Source organism: Bos indicus x Bos taurus, chromosome 13, assembly GCF_003369695.1.
Source record: "Bos indicus x Bos taurus breed Angus x Brahman F1 hybrid chromosome 13, Bos_hybrid_MaternalHap_v2.0, whole genome shotgun sequence".
Lineage (NCBI taxonomy): Eukaryota > Metazoa > Chordata > Mammalia > Artiodactyla > Bovidae > Bos > Bos indicus x Bos taurus.
Window position 1 is genome coordinate 41,400,815 of NC_040088.1, and position 15,616 is coordinate 41,416,430.

The window sequence follows — 15,616 nt, forward strand, 5'->3', positions numbered from 1 at the left end:
AGCTTCAACATCAGTCTTTTCAATGAATATTCAGGACTGATTTCCTTTAGGATTGACTGGTTGGAACTCCTTGCAGTCCAAGGGACTCTCAAGAGTCTTCTCCAGCACCATGGTTCAAAAGCGTCAATTCTTTAGCACTCAGCTTTCTTTATAGTCCAACTCTCACATCCATACACGACTATGGGAAAAACCATAGCTTTGACTAGATGGACCTTTGTTGGCAAAGTAATGGCTCTGCTTTTTAATATGCTATCTAGGTTTGTCATAGCTTTTCTTCCAAGGAGGAAGCATCTTTTAATTTCATGGCTGCAGTCACCATCTGCAGTGATTTTGGAGCCCAAGAAAATAAAGTCTGTCACTGTTTCCATAGTTTCTCTGTCTATTTGCCATGGAGTAATGGGACTGGATGCCATGATTTTAGTAATTGAACATTGAGTTTCAAAATCATATTCCTAGATTTGGGGGATGGAAAAAAATCCTGGGGAGCTTGTGGGACTTGGGGCTGGAACTGATCACATCTATGCATCAAAACCATTTTTGTTAAAAAGCAGAAATCATGATTCATAACCTCAAGATGCTGCTGGGTCTTCTGGAGCCAGTACCCCTGGTGTGACTCTCCCTGGTGTGGATGGAGATTGGGAGTCCCTCACCTCTATCCCACCTCCCCACCACCTCCTCCCCTATCTCCTCCCTCACCTCCTCCTTGGGCAGCAAGAGTACCCCAACTCCACACTGTTTTTATCCCCTGGACCTTCCCACCTCCTTCTCTGCTGCCATCACCTTTTCCTCCTTGCCTGCTTTGCCTGAACTCCTGTTCAGCCTTCAAAGCCTGCCATGAATGACCTTTCTGACCCTGACTGAGCAGCTAACACAACCCTCTTCATGCTGTGCCCTCGTTCAGAATCTCTGTCCATTAAACTGCTCTGAGTGATATAATTTCACCACAACTAATGTTGTGGGCTTCTCTGGTGGCTCAGTGGTAAAGAATCCGCCTGTAATACAGGAGATGCAGGAGACTCGGATTGGATTCCTGGGTTGAGAAGATCCCCTAGAGGGAGGGCATGGCAACCCACTCCAGTATTCTTGCCTGGAGAATCCCATGGACAGAGGAGCCTGGTAGGCTACAGTCCATGGGGTCACAAAGAGTTGGACATGACTAAAGTGACTGAGCATGCAACACACACAAGGTTGAGCCACATGACAAATCATGTTTCTGATGTTTCTGGTCTGGGATGCTTTGAGGAAGAGGAAGGGTCTGCAGAGGGGATGTGGGGCCAGGTGGGCACGTGAGGGCTGGTGGAGGCCCATCGAGTGCCCCCGCTCATGTCCTCCTTTGGCCAGTCTGGGCCCTTTTCAGGAATCCAGTAACAAGGAAACCCACCCAGGTGTAGAGAGTGTCCCTTCTCCTGGTGACAGAGAAAGGCAGATCTCAACAAGCAGCAAGCGTATGGGTCTCTCTGTCAGAGACACAGAGCCCCTGTAAGACGCCCTCCCAGCTTCAGGACAGTGACGGAGCTTGACTGACAAGGGCCGTATTGTGTAGGCTTGGGGTGTGAGTTCAGCATAGTGAGTAGGGACTGCTGTGAAGGATGCTAATCCCACATGTGATGACAGTACTTCCAACAACGGCAACTTAGTCATGAAGCAAATCTTGCTACCAAGCACAGCAGGTGAGTTCATTAAACATTCCAGAGTGCAGAGGGGGTCCCACGCAGTCACCACGAGCAACCCCAGACTTGGGCATGACCGCAAGTAGGCAGCTTGAGGGTCATTTCAGGCAGGAGGGGAGGGGAGTGGTCCTGCAAATCTGGCCTCTAAGACACTAGAGGGTTGAACCCCCCTCCAGAGCTGGGCCCTGGTGACCAACTGCAAGTGGAATCCCATTTTATTTCTCTTTCCTTTTTCCTTTGACACGCACGTGGCGAACAGCTTACCAGGCCTGCTTGGCCTGGGAAAGCTCTCCATCCCATCAGCTGTTTGCAGCTGCTGCGTGGTCCTCTTCTGGGAGCGAGGGCTTGTCCTTGGTCACCCTCAGGATGGGCTCTGCCAACAACAGCCTCTCTCATCCAGGAAAAGGGAAGGGGCTGCTCCAGGCCCCGGGTGGCGGGGGGCTCTCTGATAGGCTCCCTGGAGCTCTCCGGGTCCCAGGCAGGGCTTCGTCTGGGTCTCCTGGGTGGCTGGCCTTCAGGGTGGCTATTGGCAAGACCATCCTCAAATCCCCAAGGCAGCAATGAAGCCTCCGCATGCTGCGTGTGGTCCAGGCCTAGAGAGACGCAGATGAAGGGGCCGGATAGGGAGGCAGAAGTCCTGAGTGGCAGCCCTCATCATCCTTTCCTGTCCACACAACCTTGAACATGGGCTCTCACCCCCTGTGCTGGCTTGGTCATGGTGGCCTGTCTGGTGATGCCCTGCCCCTCACCCTGCAGGTGGCCTCCCCCTGACTCCTACCACCTAGAGGAAGAAAGAGCAAAAGGATGCATTAGTGTCCTATTCTCCACAGAGTTCCCAGAGCAAACGTTTTACGACTCCAGTGCTGCTACGCCTGCTCCGACGTGGCTTGTCAGCCCACGGACACGTCCCCAGCACCTGCCGTGGAAGCTATGCCCATTGTCTCCAGGCCTTCCCGTTGGCCCCTGGCCTTGTTCCCCTCGGCCACACTGACCTCTTTCTCTTCTTCACACATTCAGGCCTCATCGGGCTCCAGGAGCATTGGCCTCCCTGCCCCCATGCAAAGCCCTGCCCATGGCCCTTGCAGCCAGCTCCACCCGAAGGCCAAGTCAGAGGCCGGCTCATTCTGTCTCTGGTCATCCTGTCACAGAGGCACCCACCCAGCAGCTCTGGAGCTGGAACTCTTCCTGTTTAGTTGTTGATTTGAGGTGCCTCCCTCCCCCGCCACGCCACCCAGAGCACAAGCCCCTGGAGCGCAGGGACTTGATCTGTTTCCGTGTCTCCACGCTGGCCCCCAGCACAGTGCCAGCCACGAGTGCCTGCACGCACCCGGCCCCGGCTTCTCAAAGCTCTCCATGGGCCCAGAGATGAAACGGCCATGGCGGCGTGTCCATGGCACGTAAGGTACCCTGTCTGGCATTCTTAGGTCATGAGTAAAATCATCCACATGATTGAAGTCAAGACATGTAAGTACATTTGAAAAAGTAAAGTGCAGTTTCCAGACATTGTTCTAAAGTATATTAAACACAGACTTGCGGGTCTTCAGGAAACAAGCAGGCGGCACCGACGTAGGCCTCTTCCTGAATTGTCGGGTTCAAGCACACGGCTCACCTGCCCTTGAGGCTGCTCTCCTGCCTGTCGCGGCCAGAGAGGCTGGCGGCAGCCTGACCCTCAGGGCATCAGTGCTGGCAGCCTGGGGTGCTGCGTAACAGGGACTCCTGGAGAAGCCTGCCAGGTGACCCAGTCCCTGGGCTCCCACGGGGAGGGCCAGGCAAGCTGGTTCTGATGAGAAGTTTTGGGCCACTCAGGTCTCAAAGCCCCCGAGTCCAAAGGAGCTAAGACAATTTTTTTAAAGGATTTAAAAAACAATACTTTATTTGGCTCTGCTGGGTCTTAGTTGTAACACATAGGATCTTCCATCTTCCCTGTGGCATGTGAACTCTGAGTTGCAGCATATGGAATCTATTCCCCTGATTAAGGATCGAATCGGGCCCCCTGCTTTAGGAGTACAAATCTTAGCCACTAGGCTGCCTGGGAAGTCCTACTGAGACATAAACTTAAGAAGCCCTCTGTCAGGCTAAGCTCAGTGAGGGGAGAGAGGGAAGGCCTGGGGTCGGGGTAGGGGTGGGCTAAGGGATACATAGGTTGTGGGGAACAGAGGAAGGGGCCGGAAGTGGGACAGGCCAGGGAGAAATGACCAACCATAGCTCCGGTGCATTTTGGTCCAGCGTTACAGGAATAAACTCACTTACTGATTTTTCCTGCATGTGCCCTTTTTCTCATAGCTGATGGCCTTTCCCTGGATTAGGTCTTGAATGGACAGAACTGGGAAGAAAACGTTCAGGGTCGCCACTGTCTGACCCTGGGGCATGGCCCAAGGGCAGACCTGCTGCCCCCTGGGAGGGAAGGGGCCCTCTCCCGCCCCTCCCCCCACCCTCCCGAAGACAACAGGCAGGAAGGAGACATTTCTGGAAGGCCAGGCATCCTGGATGGCAGTGCAAGCTCATGGCCAGCCCCTCACTGTGAGGATGTGGGGGCCGCATGTGAGCCCCGCTCATCAGCCAGACCACCTCCCAGGATGACTTGGGAACTGATTGGTTTGAACTTCATTTCCCGCCTCTTGTTGCTGTCCAGGGAACAGGAGGGAGGGAATGGCGAGGGGATGCTAAGTCCAGTCAAGTGCACAGTCAATGGTAGGACCCACAGTCCCCGTGGCCCTGGGGGCCACCAGGGGCAGCCTGCCTGCCCCCCACGCCCAGCTGCACTGCTCAGTTGCCCCAGTAGTCATATATGGATATGAGAGTTGGCTATAAAGAAAGCTGAATGCCAAAGAATTGATGTTTTTGAACTGTGGTGTTGGAGAAGGCTCTTGAGAGTCCCTTGGACTGCAAGGAGATCCAACCAGTCCATCCTAAAGGAAATCAGTCCTGCATATTCATTCAAAGGACTGATGTTGAAGCTCCAATACTTTGGCCACCTGATATGAAGAACTGCCATTAGAAAAGACTCTGATGCTGGGAAAGATTGAAGGCAGGAAGAGAAGGGGGCAACAGAGGATGAGATGGTTGGATGGCATCACCTACTCAATGGACATGAGTTTGAGTAAGCTCCACGAGTGGGTGATGGACAAGCAGGCCTGGTGCGCTGCAGTCTATGGGGTGACAAAGAGTCGGACATGACTGAGCAACTGAACTGAACTGAACTGAACTGGAGGGGAGAGGAAGCAGAGGACTCTGAGCAGAGCCCTCACTGGGATCATCTGGGTTAAATGCAGAAGCCCAGGCTGCTCCCCAGTCCCAAGAAACTGGAGTCTCTGGGGGCAGGGCCTGGGCATCAGCATTTGGCACAGCGTGCTGGGTAATCCTGACAAGCAGACCTGCTGGGACTGAGTCTATGAGGGAAGAAGAACTGAGCCTGCCCCTGGGGCTCAGTTTCCAGGTCACGAGCTGTCCGTGGACCTGTTCATGTCCCCTCTAGTCTGCCCTGCTGCCCTCAGCGTCTGGTGACATCACCACTGTGGACGTCCATCCCCACTCTGTGCAACCCCCATCTTAACATATGTCCCCACCGCTCCTGGCTTTCAGGACAAAGCCCCAGTGCTGAGCCAGCCTCCGGGGCTCTGGTTGCTTGCAGCCGCCCCCTGGTCCCTGCCTGCTTTCCTTCCTGCAGCCACCGTGCCTTCCTCTCCACTCTTCAGCTGTACTGCTCAGGGGATGGAGGGTGCGGCTCCTCCTTTTCAGCATTCCATCCACCCGCTGCTGTCCCTACTTCCATCTCAGTGCAGCAGCCCCTCCTCTGAGTGAGAGCTGACACCCTGTCTGCTGCTGGACCCCTGACATCACAGGGCATCTGTTCACATGAGATGTTCAATACATCTTTGTGGACTGAAGAATGGACTCTTATACCCAATCCAGAGAGAAGATGCTTCCTAATGGGTCTCCCCAGGCTGAACCATCCCCAGGGGTTTGTCTCTCCCACCCCCAGTCATCCCGGGGCGGACCCCTCCTCTACCGAGGGGCTCCATCTGCCAGATATGGCTTCCAGCTGCCACCCAGCTAGGGGCTCTGGTCCGTGGGCAGCATCACTGCCTTCCCTGCACCACTGTCCATGTGGGTGGGGGGTTATAGGGGCAGCCAGGAGTGGTCACTGTGCTTGTGGAGCCCTTTGGCTCTGGCTGACAGACTTGTAGCTTCTTTTGAATGCTCACCCCAGTGGTCTCAGCCTTTATCCTCGAAGGCTGGTTATATTATTGGAAACCACCATACACAATGGAGTGTCAGGCTGGCTGGATAATGCTGTTTTGGGAAAGACGGGCAGTTTGGTCATAAAGGATCGATGTCCCGTCTCCTCTGAGGCTTGTGACTGAGGCGATTCCAGCCTCAACCTGAGGAAGGGTGGGTGCTGTGAGTCCATACGTGGCTGGCCGTCCTGCTACACCTCCCTGGCCCCCCACAGGGGAATACCTGCCCTGGAGGTGAGGGTTCCAAGCCCATAATTTTGAGCCAGTTGGACAGCCGGGCTGCCTCCTCCTGCCCTTTACAGATGCTCCTACAGAAGGCTCCAGATTCTGGTGCTGGTTTCCCAGACTCTGCGAGGCCTGGCCAGCAGAGGGCATGGTTCCCTCCATCTGGGGGTCAGGCCCAGAGCAGCTTCCCAGGCCCTTGCTGCTCCAGGTTTACCCTTTTGGGCTGTCAGGAGCTGCAGAGAAGGTTTGGCTGGTGGGAGCTGGCTAGGGGTGCAGGGGTCCCTGAGGGAATTCACTCCCCATGGCGGGGCGGGGTGGGGGTGTAAGTCCCAAAAGCAGAACTCCCAAGGCAGTAGAGGCTCAGATACCCACTTTCTGTTGCCGCCGCTGTCGGTCCTGGCCCAGGCCCCTCCATCCCGGAAACAATCCAGGACCCAGATGGAATTCTGTCTGTCTGGGGACGGCGGCTGGGACATTTCAGGGAGAGACCTGACCTCCTCTGAGTCTTCAGGGGTGGGGGTAGGCAGAGGCAGCAGCCTAGGTATTTCGTGTCTATGTTGATAGACGCTAAGTTTTCTGATGTGCCTGCCAGCCACAGGCCCAGACACTGGCTGCACCAACCCATGTGCTATGCTGTCTGATGGGGGAGACAGACGCTCGGTACACAGCTGCACCAGGTACTGCAAACGACAGACGTGAGCACAAGGAAAACAAGAAGGGGTGCTAGAGAGAGGAGAGGCGGGGTGCTCCCAACTCCAGGGGCTGGGGCCTGCTCAACGAGACCTTCCTTCCCCCAGAAGGTTCAATGCCAGGGCCTGACGCCACTCCACCTGGGGTAACACCTCAGTGCCACGGTCCCTTCGGCAAGGATGGCCTGGCCTCACCTCTCCTGCCCCTCACTGCCTGAGTTAGGTCCTTTCTGCTATGAAGCTGCCCCAAGGGTGCCCACCCCTACCCTCGTCCCCACCCCTATCCCCACAGCCACGCTGGTCCCAGAAGCCTCCATCCCTGTTCTTATCATTAAGTCTCCTATGTGTCTCTGCTTTTTCTGCATTGGCTATGAGCTGTGCTGTAAGTGTTTCTTGGGATCCGTTTATGAGGCTCCTGTTCCAACCAGCACAGCGGGGATCCCCAGGGGGTCCCCAGTGAGCCAAACAGATGCCACAGGGAATTCAAGGTGCCCCAACTTCACAAGGGGAAACGCCTGTGTGGGAGTAAGCGTGGAGAGAGCTGGGGCACTTGGGCACTGTCCTCCCAGCCTGGGTGGGGGTGGCCCATCCTCCGGGCCCAGGGTTTGCTCCTGTGTGCAGAGACACTTCCTGTGCCCTAGGGTTGCTCAAGAGCCTCCAAATGCACAGTCACAGAGAATTCACCTTCTGTCGGAATCCCTGTCTTCTGAACAGAACATGAGTGCTTGATTGTGAAAGCCGGCTGAAGTGCGGGGGGTGCAGGCGCCCCGGCCTCAGCCCAGGGGGTTTGCAGAGCCTTGTGCGCGTGTCTGCATCACTGGTTCCGCTTCCTCTCCTCCCGCCCATCCCCCACCGCCCCCAGCCAGCGGAGGAGGAGCAAGGCAGGGGTGACACAAAACAGGGCTTCCTCGATGGCATGGCCTCTTCTGTGAGTTTTAACAGGCAGAGAGACCCTGGAGACTTCCCTGCACAGCCCTGAGGCCTAGGACAAAGTGCAGGAAGCCCCGGGAAGGTGGGGTTCCGGAGGGTCTCAGAGAGGTCCCAGAGGGGACCCCGTTCCTGGGGAAAGGGTTCCTGGGTCTGAAGGGCTTGACTGTGAGTGGAGGAGGCCCCTGGTCAGCACTTTTCTTTGCAGGAGTGGGGAGAGCTGGGCCAGGAAAGTATGATGGCCACAAGATTAATTCCCTTGAGGAATGAGGTTCCAAACTGTATGTCCCTGCTCTCCTGGCCGCCCCACAGGCTTAAGAAAGAGACTCCTGGGTGTTTCAGCTCAGCTTGAGCTCTTGTTCTGGAGGAGGGCTAGGTTCTGGCCAGTCAGGTTCGGGGGACAGAAACTGGTGAGAGAAGAGAGAGGAAGACAGGCCTGGGGTCGGGGGACAGGGAGGGAGGAGAGTCAGCCTCCAAGACTCCCTTTGTTTTGAATTCATGCACTAAGTCTCTCAGTCATGTCTCAGTGTTTGTGATCCTATGGACTGTAGCCCGCCAGCCTCCTCTGTCTGTGGGATTCTCCAGGCAAGAATACTGGAGTGGGTTGCCGTGCCCTCCTCCAGGCAACCGACCCAGAGATCACACCCGTGTCTCTTACATCTCCTGCATTGGGAGGCAAGTTCTTTACCACTAGAGACACCTGGGAAGCCCTGAAGAATTCAGGTAGTGGACAAAGAGGAGGCACAGCTTTTCAGTGTGAAATGCTGACCGAAGGCACCCATGGGATTGATATAGGAGAGGCTGGAAGCAGAGAGAACTTTTGCCATTAAAAGAGAGGCTACAGAATTCTGGAGGAATCAGAGAATCCAACAGGGAGGATTTTAAGAAGTGTTGCTTGGGCCCATATGTTGGATCTCCTTTGTCATTTCTCCAGACCCTCAAACGAAAACTGCAACTGACTTTTCATACTTTGGGTTTTAGTGTAGTGCTTCTGTAGACATGACTCCATGTATGGACTGGGCCACAAGGAGCTCCAGTTTATATTTGGGTCTCACACATACTCACACATACACATGGGCTTCACTGGTGGCTCAGCAGTAAAGAATCCACCTGTAATGCAGGAGCCATAGGAGACACAAGTTCAATCCCTGGGTTGTTGGGAAGATCCCTTGGAGGAGGGCTTGGCAACCCACTCCAGTATTCCTGCCTGGAGACTCCCATGGACAGAGGAGCCTGGTGGGTTACAGTCCATGGGGTTGCAAAGACTCAGAGACAACTGAAGGGATTTAGTACGCAGGCACACACATACACACTCACACACAATCCGGAAGCACATCTCAGAAATTCACTTTTAAGAAAGAAGCTGGGATCATTCATCACAACATGAACACATTCATTGACAGCTGCTGCTGCTGCTAAGTCACTTCAGTCGTGTCCGACTCTGTGCGACCCCAGAGACGGCAGCCCACCAGGCTCCCCTGTCCCTGGGATTCTCCAGGCAAGAACACTGGAGTGGGTTGCCATTTCCTTCTCCAATGCATGAAAGTGAAAAGTGAAAAGTGAAAGTGAAGTCGCTCAGTCCTCTCTGACTCTTAGCAACCCCATGGACTGTGGCCCACCAGGCTCCTCCGTCCATGGGATTTTCCAGGCAAGAGTGCTGGAGTGGGGTGCCATTGCCTTCTCCGTCATTGACAGCACACTTGTCTATTAAGCTCCCATCTCTGTCTCACAGATGGAAGAAAGTCCTTCTTTATTCCCTTTACTGACTCATCTACCCTTCTTTCCCAGGCAAAGGTGTGTGCGCTGCAGCTGTGTTCAGAAGGCAGGATGCCCCAGCCAAGGAAGGAAGTCTTGTCTCTGGTTTAAATTTCCCAGTGCAGCCTGCTTCAGAAATAAATTAAAAAAAAATATGCCTTTCCCTCATCTGCTGCAGACAGCCCCCAAACACTCCAGCCACACGAGATCTGAGCTGAACTCTGGGTGAGACGAATATAGACCAGCATGGTCCAATTCCCTGGCATTAGCAGACGGGGCAGCTGCCGGGCAGCTGAGAGCTGACGTGCCAGGGAAAGTGAAGCCCAGTGATAAGATGGATGGGCATCCGTGGCTGCTGTTTCATGCCTAATTAACAAGAGGAAAGGCCAACAATGGAGACTGTAAATCGTCCTTGGAAAACAACCCAGGGAGTGGCTCCCCCTTTGTCCCCAGCTAGGACCCCCGCCCCTTTCCTGGGCCCGCTGGGGCCGGCTTCTCAGCACCCCCTTGTTGGCTCTCCTGCTTGCGCCGGCCCCCACTTCCTCTGCATTTCCTTTCTCCAGCCAGGCCTCACCACCTTCCTGTTTTCCTGGTCATGAAGGATTCCAGCCAAGGAAGAGAAACGGTACATGAAGCTTTTTCTTTGTCTTCACTTGCTAACTCACAATCACAAGGAAAAGAAGTGCTTCAGGTGTTTCAACAATGAGATGCGCTGAACCCACCACTCATCCCACAGCTTGTCCAGGGAAAGTTCAGATGCCCCAGGGGGTGCCCCCATGGTCCCCCACACACCCTGTCCCTGGGGCAAAGTCTGGGGTCACCCCAAACACAAGCTTTAATCACTTTTCATGTGGCGATGGCTTAATAGCTTCCAGCCTCAGATATTAAAATGAAACTGCAAAAAAATAATAAATAAAATGTCATTTTCATTTATTTCAGATTCCATTTCTTCTTTAAAATATACGTAGTGCCAAAGGCTAACTTCGGGCGCCCAAGCAGTGTTCTTGTCCTCGATTTTTGGACACCACTGCTGTGTGCCGTCCACAAATGTTGACACTGGTGCCAAGTAACTCTTCCAGAATTGCTTCCCTGCCTGGCAGAGAATCACAACAGCTGATTTCAAACCCAAAGAGACGTAGCTGAGGGCGGGTGGGGGGGTGGTGCACAGGGTCTGACCCTGGGATTGGTCTTCCCCGTTGAGGAGACTCACGAGGGGTATCCTTCCTCAGGGTGATGAGGGCAGGCGGGTGCAGCCCTGAAAGGCCATGTCCGATTCAGAGACTGAAGGGAAGCACACACACACACACACACACACACACACACACACACTCACACACAATACGGAGCCCTTGGCGGTTGTGTCCTTTTCCCTCCTGTCCCCTCCATCTGCATGTCCCTCCTGTTGATGCTACAGAGACTTCCTGAAGGTTCTTGGTTTAGACCCACCTCCTGTTTTGGTTTTGTTAGGGTCCAGGGATGCGGCCCAGGCATTCGTATTTCAATCAAACAGTCACCCATGTTTATTGTCCAGCCATGCCCAGCACTTGGGTCACTACAGCCTGTTAGTTGTCTTGAGATGTACTTGCTGCAGCTCCTTGCCAGACTCAGACTCAGCCTGGCCACAAGGACGTGAAATCGGACGACAGGCTGTGGTCAGGGTGACGGGGCGCTTGATTCCCAAGCATTCCAGGGAGCCCCTCCCTGCAATGAGCTTTCTCCATGCTGTTTGATGAGCTCTTCCTGGTACCCGTGAGCAGCAGAGTGGGTGTTCATGCCCTTGGAGACCAGTGTGGCCCCCAGCGAGCCCACTCGGTCCTGTGCTGCTTGCTTGGGGCTGGGTCTTTGCCAGGGCTGGAGGCCTCGGGCCCCGCCTCCCTCCAGATGAAAACTCCAGTGAAGGAGGATGAGATGACCAACCTATGAAGAGTCCCTTAGGAGGAAACACATTCTCTCCCACGCTTCGGGAGCCAGATGGAGGTGAAAGTGGAAAGACAAGCCTTCTCAGTCTTTCTTCTGTTGGTTGGTGGCAAGCAGATTCAAAACCTGTCTCTGATTCAAAACCTTTCCTAAGGGCCATGAATGGACTAGTTTTTAGACTCATCTGGGAGTTTGGAAGGGCCCAGTCCATGCCTGTTCCCCAGGGGACACTGGATCCTTTAAATCCAGCCAGGGTGTGCTGGGCCTGCACTGGCTTCAGCCTCCCATCCATACCTGCAGCTGCCTCTGCACAGGAACGCCCCCTTCTCAAACCCAGTGGTTCAAAACTGCCTCTCACTAGGAGAGTGGTCCTATGGATGGCCAGCCTGCCACAGGGGCTTCGGCTCATCCTAGCCCAACCCAGAGCTGCAGCCGCTCATGGACGGAAGCGGCTTCTCAGGAATGAGGGCCCTTTCTTTCAGGGAAGCGGGGGTGGACCTCAGCCAGCTTCTTCTGCAGCCCCTCCCCTGCCCCAGGAGTGGGCCCTGGGGTGGCTGTGCCCAGGCCCAGGTGAGAGAAAGAGGTTAAAGCCTGGTGTCCCCCGTGATTCTTCATGAACGCAGATGTCAGCCTGAGCCCAGTCATCATGAGGGGGCTGGGGGCTCAGTTTCCTTCTCTTAACATCGTGATTGAATAGGAAAGGCATCTTGTTGAGCTCCTAAGGTCTCCTGAGGAAAAGGGCCGTTGATCCCCTTAACATGGAGAATGGTTTGACGGCTCCAGTGGAGGCATATGGTGCTCGGGCAGCAGCATCTGACATTCTCCTTGTGTGGTTTATTTATATCCCACCTCTTGAAAAACAAAAACCAAAAACCTCCATTTCTGGGAGGTAGTTGTGCTTTTCATTGTTTCTTTGGGTCATCCATGAAAATTTTAGCACAATTTGAAATCTGATATAAACTTCACGTTTACTAAATTAAAAAAAAGCAATTTCTATCTATGGGCAAATATTTGCCAGGGGTGGCAAGAATGGTGGTCTGGTGAGGTCTCCCCAAAACTCTCTTTCCATGTTGCCACCTGAAGACATCACATGCACTGTCCCAAGTCCCTGTGTTAAGTCCTAAGTACACACTGCTTTTCCAAACAGAAATATAGCATCACAGAATACTGCTTATGTATCTCAAGGCTTGTTTTTTTTCTTTTTACATTTAACCTAATTTTATTCATGCTTGCCTTTGAATGAGGAATAGATTATTCAGTAAAACCACAAAGTAAAAGCAAAATATGTCATCATGTACAACTTTTAAACTACAATACTGATGTATCTTAATTACTTTCATGCACACTAGTCTTGCTAAGTCGCTTCAGTCATGTCCGACTCTGTGTGACCCCATAGACGGCAGCCCACCAGGCTCTCCCGTCCCTGGGATTCTCCAGGCAAGAACACTGGAGTGGGTTGCCATTTCCTTCTCCAGCACACTAGTCTAACATTACATTAAAAAAATAAACACAACTGAGACTTCTGGAGCATTTTTTAAACATTATTTATTTTTAATTGAAAGATAATTGCTTTACAGAATTTTGTTGTATCAGCCACAAGAGTACATATATAATAAAATAATCCCTACGTTTTTCTTTGTAGATAGATCAAGAACCTCCAAGAAAGAAATTCCTATACACAGCGAGCACTTTACTTAAATGAATACTTTAGTAAATTAAGTGGGTGTACAGTCTTAGGATAAGCTGACATTATATATTCAGCTAGTGTATGTGTTAGTCACTCAGTCATGTCCAACTCTTTTCGACCCCATGTACTGTAGCCCACTAGGCTCCTCTGTCTTTGGAATTCTCCAGGGAAGCATACAGAAATGGGTTGCCAGTCCCTTCTCCAGGGATTGGCATAGGAAATCCATGACCTAGATATCAAACCCAGGTCTTGTGCATTGCAGGCAGATTCTTTATTGTCTGAGCCACCAGGGAAACCCGTATATTCAGCTAAGTAGGCAATAAACCATAGTCCAAAGGTTGAATTTTATTCCTAGTGTAAAATACAGATAAGAAAGTGAAAGTGAAGTCACTCAATCGCATCCAACTCTTTGCTACCCCATGGACTGTAGCCTACCAGGGTCTTCCATCCATGGGATTTTTCAGGCAAGAATACTAGAGTCAGTTGCCATTTCCTTCTCCAAAAACACAGATCAGATCAGACCAGATCAGATCAGTCACTCAGTCGTGTCCGACCCTTTGCGACCCCATGAATCGCAGCACGCCAGGCCTCCCTGTCCATCACCAACTCCCGGAGTTCACCCAGACTCACGTCCATTGAGTCAGTGATGCCATCCAGCCATCTCATCCTCTGTTGTCCCCTTCTTCTCTTGCCCCCAATCCCTCCCAGCATCAGAGTCTTTTCCAATGACTCAACTCTTCGCATGAGGTGGCCAAAGTACTGGAGTTTCAGCGTTAGCATCATTCCCTCCAAAGAAATCCCAGGGCTGATCTCCTTCAGAATGGACTGGTTGGATCTCCGTGCAGTCCAAGGGACTCTCAAGAGTCTTCTCCAACACCACAGTTCAAAAGCATCAATTCTTCGGCACTCAGCTTTCTTCACAATCCAACTCTCACATCCATACATGACCACAGGAAAAACCATAGCCTTGACTAGACGAACCTTTGTTGGCAAAGTAATGTCTCTGCTTTTCAGTATGCTATCTAGGTTGGTCATAAGTTTCCTTCCAAGGAGTAAGTGTCTTTTAATTTCATGGCTGCAGTCACCATCTGCAGTGATTTTGGAGCCCAGAAAAATAAAGTCTGACACTGTTTCCACTGTTTCCCCATCTATTTCCCATGAAGTGATGGGACCGGATGCCATGATCTTCGTTTTCTGAATGTTGAGCTTTAAGCCAACTTTTCACTCTCCACTTTCACTTTCATCAAGAGGCTTTTTAGTTCCTCTTCACTTTCTGCCATAAGGGTGGTGTCATCTGCATATCTGAGGTTATTGATATTTCTCCTGGCAATCTTGATTCCAGCTTGTGTTTCTTCCAGCCCAGCGTTTCTCATGATGTACTCTGCATATAAGTTAAATAAACAGGGTGACAATATACAGCCTTGACGAACTCCTTTTCCTATTTGGAACCAGTCTGTTGTTCCATGTCCAGTTCTAACTGTTGCTTCCTGACCAGCATACAAATTTCTCAAGCGGCAGGTCAGGTGGTCTGGTAGTCCCATCTCTTTCAGAATTTTCCACAGTTTATTGTGATCCACACAGTCAAAGGCTTTGGCATAGTCAATAAAACAGAAATAGATGCTTTTCTGGAACTCTCTTGCTTTTTCCATGATCCAGCAGATGTTGGCAATTTGATCTCTGGTTCCTCTGCCTTTTCTAAAACCAGTTTGAATATCAGGAAGTTCATGGTTCACATATTGCTGAAGCCTGGCTTGGAGAATTTTGAGCATTACTTTACTAGCATGTGAGATGAGTGCAATTGTGTAGTAGTTTGAGCATTCTTTGGCATTGCCTTTCTTTGGGATTGGAATGAAAATGGACCTTTTCCAGTCCTGTGGCCACTGCTGAGTTTTTCAAATTTTCTGGCATATTGAGTGCAGCACTTTCACAGCATCATCCTTCAGGATTTGGAATAGCTCAACTGGAATTCTATCACCTCTACTAACTTTGTTTGTAGTGATGCTTTCCAAGGCCCACTTGACCTCACATTCCAGGATGTCTGGCTCTAGGTCAGTGATCACACCATCGTGAGTATCTGGGTCGTGAACATCTTTTTTGTACAGTTCTTCTGTGTATTCTTGCCATCTCTTCTTAATATCTTCTGCTTCTGTTAGGTCCATACCATTTCTGTCCTTTATCGAGCCCATTTTTGCATGAAATGTTCCTTTGGTATCTCTGATTTTCTTGAACAGATCCCTAGTCTTTCCCATTCTGTTGTTTTCCTCTATTTCTTTGCACTGATCGCTGAAGAATGCTTTCTTATCTCTTCTTGCTATTCTTTGGAACTCTGTTTTCAGATGTTTATATCTTTCCTTTTCTCCTTTGCTTTTCGCTTCTCTTCTTTTCACAGCTATTTGTAAGGCCTCCCCAGACAGTCATTTTACTTTTTTGCATTTCTTTTCCATGGGGATGGTCTTGATCCCTGTCTCCTGTACAATGTCAGGACATGATTAATGCTTATTAACCAAG